Source organism: Oncorhynchus nerka, linkage group LG3 (assembly GCF_034236695.1).
Source record: "Oncorhynchus nerka isolate Pitt River linkage group LG3, Oner_Uvic_2.0, whole genome shotgun sequence".
NCBI lineage: Eukaryota > Metazoa > Chordata > Actinopteri > Salmoniformes > Salmonidae > Oncorhynchus > Oncorhynchus nerka.
In genome coordinates, this window is record NC_088398.1 from 63,473,103 (window position 1) to 63,483,585 (window position 10,483).

Sequence of the window (10,483 nt, forward strand, 5' to 3'; positions counted from 1 at the left end):
TCCTCAGTGGTACGGAGGCGAGCAGGCCAGAGGTGGATGAACGCAGTGCCCTTGTTTGGGTGTAGGGCCTGATCAGAGCCTGGAGGTACTGAGGTGCCGTTCCCCTCACAGCTCCGTAGGCAAGCACCATGGTCTTGTAGCGGATGCGAGCTTCAACTGGAAGCCAGTGGAGAGAGCGGAGGAGCGGGGTGACGTGAGAGAACTTGGGAAGGTTGAACACCAGACGGGCTGCGGCGTTCTGGATGAGTTGTAGGGGTTTAATGGCACAGGCAGGGAGCCCAGCCAACAGCGAGTTGCAGTAATCCAGACGGGAGATGACAAGTGCCTGGATTAGGACCTGCGCTGCTTCCTGTGTGAGGCAGGGTCGTACTCTGCGGATGTTGTAGAGCATGAACCTACAAGAACGGGCCACCGCCTTGATGTTAGTTGAGAACGACAGGGTGTTGTCCAGGATCACGCCAAGGTTCTTAGCGCTCTGGGAGGAGGACACAATGGAGTTGTCAACCGTGATGGCGAGATCATGGAACGGGCAGTCCTTCCCGGGAGGAAGAGCAGCTCCGTCTTGCCGAGGTTCAGCTTGAGGTGGTGATCCGTCATCCACACTGATATGTCTGCCAGACATGCAGAGATGCGATTCGCCACCTGGTCATCAGAAGGGGGAAAGGAGAAGATTAATTGTGTGTCGTCTGCATAGCAATGATAGGAGAGACCATGTGAGGTTATGACAGAGCCAAGTGACTTGGTGTATAGCGAGAATAGGAGAGGGCCTAGAACAGAGCCCTGGGGGACGCCAGTGGTGAGAGCGCGTGGTGAGGAGACAGATTCTCGCCACGCCACCTGGTAGGAGCGACCTGTCAGGTAGGACGCAATCCAAGCGTGGGCCGCGCCGGAGATGCCCAACTCGGAGAGGGTGGAGAGGAGGATCTGATGGTTCACAGTATCGAAGGCAGCCGATAGGTCTCTTCACAATCCCCAAGTCAAGAACAGACTATGGGAGGCGCACAGTACTACATAGACTCATAGAGCCTTGGCTATATGGAACTCTATTCCACATCAGGTAACTGATGCAAGCAGTAGAATCAGATTTTAAAAACTGATAAAAATACACCTTATGGAACAGCGGGGACTGTGAAGAGACACACACAAGCACACTTACACATACATATGATAAGACACATACTCTACACACACATAGATTTTGTATTGTAGTAATGTGGTAGTAGAATAGTGGCCTGAGGGAACTCAATGTGTTGTGAAAGGTGTTATGAAATATAACCTCATGTAATATTTGAAATTGTATACATTGTAACTGTCTTAATGTTGCTGGACCCCAGAAAGAGTAGCTGTTGCCTTGGAAGCAGCTAATAGGGATCCTTAATAAATACAAATACAGTATGTCACTGATGGAACGAGAGGAACACTCATAGAAAGGCATGGACACTGATCCTTGAGTCAATATTTTCACTTGCCACTTATTTTTTTGTCAGCTAACAATACCAGTTGACCAAAGGGTCACAGAAATGTATTAGAAACTGATGGTATCATATCACCATGTAAAATCAAATAATGAAAGTAGACAAGTGTTTTCATGAATCCGTGACAGAAATAAAAAATGTTTTAAAAAATCCCCAGCTTCAGATGCTGATGCAGTTCCTATAATGTAATATGACAGCTCTAGAAGGTGAAGTGAAACGATGTGTGTGCTTTCCAGAGGGAACTTGGGTTAATGTATTCTGAATAAAAGCTCTCGGACAAGATATCATCATTGAACTTTTTTGACTTGTTGAAAGAGATCAAGTACCTTTTCTTTGTTTGAATCTCGGTAACTCCAGTAATTCCGTCTCAGACCATCTGCAGGAATACAATATTCTTTCTCAGACATTCAAGAAATGAACATAACTGCCCCTCAGGCCTTTATAGAATAAAAATCTGCAATTTTAATAACTTCCTTGTGGCATTTTCACATTTGGTAAGCCACCATGGCGAATCTCCACAGTTTTGACGTTCCTCAGAGACTTCTCTCCATGCTGACCAAAGCTGCAGGTGTTTTTGTTCTCCTGGCTGTCTTCATTCTGGAATACATATTGAACTTGAACTTTCCATGCTTCTGCAGGCCTGCATGGGAAAGCCCACTACATATAGGCCCTCATGGCTTACTGTACATACTGTGCCCACCCACTATAATAACTTGTGCTATCATGCTAGTTGATAAGATGTACCAGAAGACGTTTTCCAGCAAGAGATGCAGTGGGTGCTGCACAAATTATAACTGCTGCAATTGCTTCTTTTCACTTACCAAACTTGGGATCACATTTCTGTCTGTAGTATTCTACTGGATAGCTGCTGTTTTCATAGATGGAGAATGGTATGTGTGCTATCAGACCAACAACCATCCAAAACAAGTTGGAATTCCCTGTAAAGAAACGGAAAACCTGACCTATGACGAGAGACTTGTCCTCACTGATTACAAGACTGACTCAGTTGTAAGTAATGGTTTACATTATGTTCAGAATGGAAAAAAATGATCATGTAAAAAAGGCTGTAAAAATGTTACTGACAAATGCATCACAAATTAGATGCAATAAATTATATATTGAATACTAATAAATATCCCTACCATTAATTAGGCATGTGAATGTGTGTTTAGGTTTAAAATTTGAACTGTCATTTAAAAATATATGGGATTTGGATCAGATCTTTTCAATAACCACATTTTCATCCACAGTTTATATTGTCATGTTTGCCTTATAAAACAAATATCACGACAGGTGTGATGAAAACATAAAATGTCTGTACAAATGCCATATCAACTATTTGTTTTTTCGTTCAAAATGTGACAATTGCAGTGGAAAGTCCTTTATGCACAACAAATATTGATATAATAAATAATCATCTCTAAGAAGACTTGGAGTCATTCGATGATATTCTACATTGTACTACCACTACAATGTGGAAAAGCAGGTGTTAAATAAGGTGAACTGGAGACTGGTGTGTCACTTTACTAAGAGTTTATAGGCAGATTAAATGAGTTTTGATAAACTTCACATTGGTTAAAGTTGGAATCCGCGGAACGGCCACTGGTTGCCCTCACCACTGTTTATATTGCCAAGCTGAGGAGCATTGTGCAACAAGGTTAAAAAATGCAGTAGACGTAGGCTACATATTGTGCTCTTCTGTCGCACTTGCAATGATGTCGAGGGGGAAACAATTCGTTCCTTGTTTGCAGTAACTTCTTTGTTTTTGTAATATTGCAAATGGACGTGGCTGTTTCACTATTAAGGATTCCAGCTTTAAAGGTAGACTTGGTGAAATGACGTTGCCACAAGCAGCACCGCAGTATCCGCACATGGGTTCGCTTCACGCAGTGTGTGAAATTAGAAGTCCTTTCTATTTCTGACGCAGATCGCGCTGAAAGTCCTGCCTCTCCCATCTCCTCATTGGTTTATAGAAGCAGGTACCCACGTGCCATCTCCTCATTGGTTATTGGTTAGAAGAAAAAGCCTGGAAGGAAGAGAGATGACTAGAAACGATTTGGTTGACAATTTTATGTGGGTTAATTGGCGGAGTAGAGGACATTGTGCATTTCAGGTAAAATAACAACTCAATGTTTATATTCCTAGGACAAATAAATAGGATAAATTAGCTAGCAAGTGCAAGCTAACTAGCTAAATTGGCATAAATGTTTAATGCGTTTTGACCTGTCACCAAATTAATATAATTGGTTCAGAGTTTGTTTTGATATTTTAACCTGCGTGTGGTGATCGCGTTTGGTGTGGGGGGCCAAAATAAATGTATGCACGATGGCGCACAGGCGCAGCCGGTTTGGGTTCCGCCTCCACGGCAGGGAACCAAAACAGCATAGTTGTTGAGGATATTGACCTACTATGCTGTTTACTTTCTGCATTAATGTCATATTGCTGAGTCTACCTTTAAGTGATGGATGGTGATGAGCTTGATGCAAATTTCCAATAAATATCTAGTTTTATTTGAAAGCTGGTGACATGATGAATGCTTGGCTCCCAATGATCAAATAAAAATGATATTGCTATTATCCATACCCCTCATCCTATAACCTACCTGTAACGAATACGCTGGGAGTCAGAAATTATGTGCAGAATGTGAATTTAATAATGAACTGATGCAAATGAACATAAACGTAAGAGAAAACAATAACACTTAAGAACTGAGGGCTAAATAAAGGGGGAGTAATTGGGGTAGTGATGAAGTCCAGGTGTACCTAATAATGGTTTATCAGCGACTGTTGTCTTCTTAAAATGCCCCACAACCAGATTGGGCAAGTTTTGTATTAATTGCAATAGTTTGTGTCAAAAATGTTGGTAGAGTTGGATGGAAACGCATTGAACTTCTGATTTTTATTCGGTAGGCCTACATGGAAACCTAAAGTACCATGAGCAGAAATTACTTCTTTTTTTCAACTGAAAGACAATGCCCAGAGCTTACCCATGATGTTGCAAAACGATTGACGTCAAGTCATTGTTTAAGTAAAGAATGCAATATTTGGGCTTGAAGTCGGGACTGTTTCCCTTACGATATGACATGCTAATAGTTTCAGTCTGTCTCTTTTCAGGGCTGTGTTTTATTGGAATGTTACCACCCACCAGCACGGCATTGTTTATTGATCAGAAACATCTGCAAAGTTCTTCCTCTTCTTGAGTCACGACTGGTCCAAATAGTTTTTCGCGTTAGCCTCCTGAGCCATGAATCAAATTAAAATAGGGGGTGCGCACTTGTGCTTTTGCCCCTCCACATTTTTTATATATTTTTTAACCAGAACATTAACAATTTTATGCTTTTGGCTCGCCTGTATAAAAAATATAAATGGTACAATTGCTTGATATGATTGCATTTTGCAATCCTGCTGCCCTTGTTGCCCTGAGATGAATTGTTTTGACGAAGTCTTGCTTTGATTGGTGCAGCTAAACCACATGTGTTTATCCTATATTATAAACTGCGTGGTAGGCTTTAGTAGTCTGATCATCGAGCTCTGATCATTGAATTCCGAAAGGTTCATGCACCTAGACCTATATTAAAATGTGTCTAACATGTCCAGATTCCCTATTCCTGCACTATATTCAAATACCAGTATGCATTCTACAAACGGTGGAATTGGCTAAATATGCTGGCTACTGCCATCAGCGGTGTTAACTAGCCATCTAACCTCTAGCAATATTCACTTGGATACAAACCTAGTCAAATTTGTCAGTAGCTATCTACTTGTTTTGAAAACATAAAGGAAAACTCTGCACACTGCTGCTCATGCTCCCAGATGATCTTTATTTACAACACTTCCACCCTTAGGTCTTCATCAGGCATTGACTTGAAACCGTTTTTATAGTTTCAATAATTCTAAATTGTGGGGGTTTTTTTCATCCTAATTTGAATATTGTATGTATATTACTATAAATATTGATCACATTCTGTGTATGATCATATATTTTGATACATTGAATGTTAATATTCTGAAATGATGTTATAGATTTTTACTTCCTGTTTCAGGAAGCGATGTCACTGAGTACTGCCCCTATATATAGGACCTTCCACCCCCCACCTGGGATATGGATCCCCGATGAAGACCTAAGGGTGGAAACGTTGTGAATAAATTTCACTTGGGAGCATGAGCAGCAGTGTGCGGCGTTTCCTTTCTGTTTGCCTACATCTCCAGCACCTGTGGAAAGTATCTGGATGTGCGGATGTTCTTCAGTGTTTGTCTTCTTTCTTTTCCAGGTCATTGGCTTGCCTCTGGTTACCTTGGGCCTTGTTTTCTGGCACATGTGTGAGTGCTGCTTCACCTGTCTCAAAAGAACAAACAACCGCTGCCATCTTAATCAACCATATTATGAAAGGTTGTATGAAGAAATTCTTTCAGAGGAGGTGAACAATCATTTGAAGAATGAACTGCAGGAAATTGCGAAAGAGAGGGCCGAGAGGATCTGTCTTCGGCCCCTTCAGTTCATCAGGAGAGGGGATCCTGGGAATTCATGGCAAGATATTTCAAACTCTGATTTCTTTTTGTCAGACCAATATCAGGAGTCAGTGGGCACAGAAGAGTCATAGGTTACTGAAGACTCAGCCCAGTGCGTGTTAAGATTTTTAAAAGATATAAAAAATCATAAAAAATGAATTTTCCGGATGTTGAAAATGTCTTTTACATACATGGAATAACATTCATTTTCAGTTCTAAATGAAACTTGAAATGACGTCTTCTACAGACATTGAAAATATATGTTTGTTGGCAAAAAAAATTCTATAGCCAAATTTCAATCGTACATAGTTTTTCCCTTTAAATATTACTGAAGAAAGCCTTATGTCACGCTCAAAAGTTTTATTTTCAATAACATAATGAATATTGCAGTATAGAATATTTTATTATTCACATTTATCACTCGCACTTATGTTAGTCTTTTCGAAAGCTTCAGGACTGAAAGTAATCATATTCAACATTTCCTGACACAACCAACAGAACATACACTACCACAACATTCTCAGTAACAGTTACAAAAACGTTTTACTTGCTATGATTCTGATATGTGGTTGAATGCACTGACTCTGGATAAGAATGTCTGCTGAATTACCTAAATGTAGAAATGAACACTTGTGATTGAGACCCCATCCTCAGTAGCCTTTTCCAGCGTTTACTTCTTACGTTGTTACAAGTTACATCAACTTTCCTTCTTAATTCACTCAGTAACGTTATGGGAAAAGGATTATAGACATCTGTTTCACAAGTTTGGACAGCACAGACCAGTATAGCACAATATAGTACATTATACTGTGCTCTACTTTACCATACTGTAGTGTACTGAGCTGTACTCTACTCAACTATACTCTACTTTACTTTAATGTACTGCACTGTCCAAACTTGTGAAACATATGTCTATGATAATGTTATGTACTGTGCTCTGCTCTGCTGTACTGTGCTGTCCAAACCTGTGAAATGGAGGTCTATGAATGCTTCAGATCTAGACCAAATATGAACCAATCATAGACCTCTGTTTTGGCTAAATAAAAGCCAGCCTGGACCAGACCAAATCTGAACCGAAAAGGGGCCAAATCAAGGCCTGTCCTAACCGTACCAAAAATATGACGTCTGTGAACGTTGGCCAAATCAAGGCCAGGGTGGAACAACCAAATTCCAACTACTTTTCAATGTCCATGGACGTCCGGCATCGGTTGGTGCTCAGTGGGAGAAGAGTGTAAGGGTTTTATTCAAAAAGATACTTAGTCAGGTTCTTCTTGGTTAGCATTTCTTGTGCTGCAATAACCATTCTGATTCAAGCTTAATAAACTATGTTTATACAGCATTAAAGATAAACTTTAATCAATACATAATTGTAGAGTAAATACTGCCACTTAGAGGAGATAAATAGCTAATGTGTTAAAACAGGTAATGTAGGAACAGAAGTGCCAAGTTCAAGTGTTGCTGTCCGTCTTTATTCATGTGACACACTAATAACCGTGTTATATATTATTAGAAAGGCTCTCAAGGTGTTTGGGAAAATTGTTATATGACCAATACTGTAGCATGCTACTCTGCTTATTCCGCTGCTCTGCTTATTCCGCTACTCTGCTTATTCCGCTGCTCTGCTTATTCCGCTGCTCTGCTTATTCCGCTGCTCTGCTTATTCCGCTGCTCTGCTTATTCCGCTACTCTGCTTATTCCGCTGCTCTGCTTATTCCCCACTGGTGATTATTTCAAAGATCTCAATGACATTACATTTAGACAACACTGTCACTGATGTAAAACCTACTGGCTAGAAAAAGTATGTGAACCCGTTGGAATTACCTGGATTTCTGCATAAATTGGTCCTAAAATTTGATCTGATCTTTTTCAAGTCACGACTTTTTTAAGTCACAACAATAGAAAAACAGTGTGCTTAAACTAATAAGCCACTGCTGTCCAAAAAAAAACATTGCTGCACATCTGAAGTTCGCAAAAGAGTTCCATAGTGCAACTGGCAAAATATTCTGTGGGCAGATGAAACTTAAGTTGAGTTGTTTTTAAGGAACACTATGTAAAGTATGGTGGAGGGAGCATCATGGTCTGGGGCTGCTTTGCTGCCTCAGGGCCTGCACAGCTTGCTATCATCAACGGAAACTTGGGAATACATTTTTATCAAGACATTTTGTAGGAGAATGTAAGGTGGTCTGTCTGCCAATTGAAACTCAACAGAAGTTGGGTGATGCAACAGGACAACAACCCAAAACACAGAAGTAAATCAACAACAGAATGGCTTCAACAGAAGAAAATACGCCTCCTGGAGTGGCCCAGTCAGTCCTGACCTCAAACCGATTGAGATGCTGTGGTATGACCTCGAGCGGTTCACACCAGACATCCCAAGAATATTGCTGAGCTGAAACCGTATTCGACAGAGGAACAGTCCAAAATTCCTCCTGATCGTTGTGCAGGTCTGTTCCGCAACTACAGAAAATATTTGGTTGAAGTTATTGCTGTCAAAGGAGGGTCAACCAGTTATTAAATCCAAGGGTTCACATGCTTTCCCTAACCTGCACTATGAATGTTTACATGGCGTCTTTATTAAACACATGAAAACGTATCATTGTTTGTGTGTTATCAGTTAATTAAGAACTGTGTTTGTCTATTGTTGTGATTTCGATGAAGATCAGAAATTTGATGACCAATTTATGCAGAAATCCAGGTAATTCCAAAGGGTTCACATACTTCTTCTTGCCACTGTATGTACTTTGGAAATTACTTTGTATCATCATAATCCTACCATTTTATTACCAAATGTTTTGATAAACCATAATGTGTTTTTGTATTGATTTTAAGGTTGCTTAGTCAAAAATAAAATTGCAATAAGGTTTTTGTGAAGTTTTTCATGATATCACTGAGACAAAGGGACAGGGCAGGGTAGGTTACTTTCTAAATGTATTCTGTTACTAGTTACCTGTCCAAAATAGTAATCACTAACAACTGTTGGATTACCCAAACTCAGTAATGTAATCTGCCCTTAAGAGGCATTAGAAGAAGACAGAAATGTATGTTGCCAATTGAATTACATCTATTGCAGGGTAAATCAATGTTAAAACTTACATAGCTGAACATATATGGATGTTAAATGTTACTTTATGGGTTGGTTATGTAGGCTTCTTCTAACCCATCTCTTTCTACTATATATAATAATACGATTAAATTATATATTGACATTAAATACCAGTCTATCAAAGGGCCTCCCGGGTGGCGCAGTGGTCTAAAGCACTGCATCGCAGTGCTAGCTGTGCCACCAGAGACTCTGGGTTCGAGCTCTGTCGCGACCGGGAGGCCCATGGGGCGGCGCACAATTGGCCTAAGGTCGTCCTGGTTAGGGAGGGTTTGGCCTGCAGGGATATCCTTGTCTCATCGTGCACTAGTGACTCCTGTGGTGGGCCGGGCGCAGTGCACGCCGACCAGGTTGCTAGGTGTACAGTGTTTCCTCCAACACATTGGTGTGGCTGGCTTCTGGGTTGGATGCGCACTGTGTTAAAAAGCAGTGCGACTTGGTTGTGTTTCGGAGGATGCATGGCTTTCGACCTTCGCCTCTCCCGAATCCGTACGGTTGCAGACAGAGACAAGACAGTAACTACCAAATGGTTTTGTGGTTATGCTCAGGTCTTATTAGTCAGCTCTGTTGTTTATGATTTCGTTGTCATGGGCCCCATGGGCCTCATTGATTCTAATTGAAAAATAAATGCTGTGCTCATGTTTTAGAGCTACTGAAAGTGCTATTTACATGTGAAATCTAAATGCCTTTTGCTATAGAAAAGTCCATTTGCTGTCTGTTGGTGACACATTGGTGACACATTGATATCTTGATAATATGCTGCTGTTTAAAGGGCAAATCCACAGATGAAACAATAACAAAATCTTCGCCCCGCTCTGTTTTGGTATAAAGCTGAGGGATGGGCCTGAATAAATGTAACCAGATTAATAGAAAGAGCTATGGATGCAAGGACTGACCATCCATGATATCAAAAGTATTGTTTTAACCATGTTGAGGCTATACAGTGTTTGTTTACATTTACAACATTACAAACATTGGAGAAAATCAAGCTTATATTTTGGGTTCTCGTGGAGTGTGACAGTTGAACTAAGCTCATGAGACATTTATAAGTTATATTCTTCAATTGATGTATGTATGTATGTATGTATGTATGTATGTATGTATGTATGTATGTATGTATGTATGTATGTATGTATGTATGTATGTGTGTGTGTGTGTGTGTGTGTGTGTGTGTGTGTGTGTGTGTGTGTGTATGTATGTATGCAAATAGATTTAAACTCAGTTTTTCACAATTCTTAGGTCAGTTAGAATAGAGTGATTTATTTCAGCTTTAATTTCTTTCATCACATTCCCAGTGGGTCAGAAGGTTACATACACTCAATTAGTATTTGGTAGCATTGCCTTCAAATTGTTTAACTTGGGTCAAACGTTTCGGGTAGCCTTCCACAAGCTTCCAACAA

At 40.4% G+C, this 10,483-nt stretch overlaps 1 long non-coding RNA gene across 1 annotated transcript; it reads left to right on the forward strand.

Annotated features, from left to right (window-relative positions):
- Positions 1 to 1,733: 1,733 nt before the first annotated feature.
- LOC135567009 (uncharacterized) lies at positions 1,734 to 8,846 on the forward strand. The gene is made up of 2 exons (XR_010462237.1): positions 1,734 to 2,483; positions 5,746 to 8,846. It is a non-coding gene; the product is annotated as an uncharacterized LOC135567009 (long non-coding RNA).
- Positions 8,847 to 10,483: the final 1,637 nt, after the last annotated feature.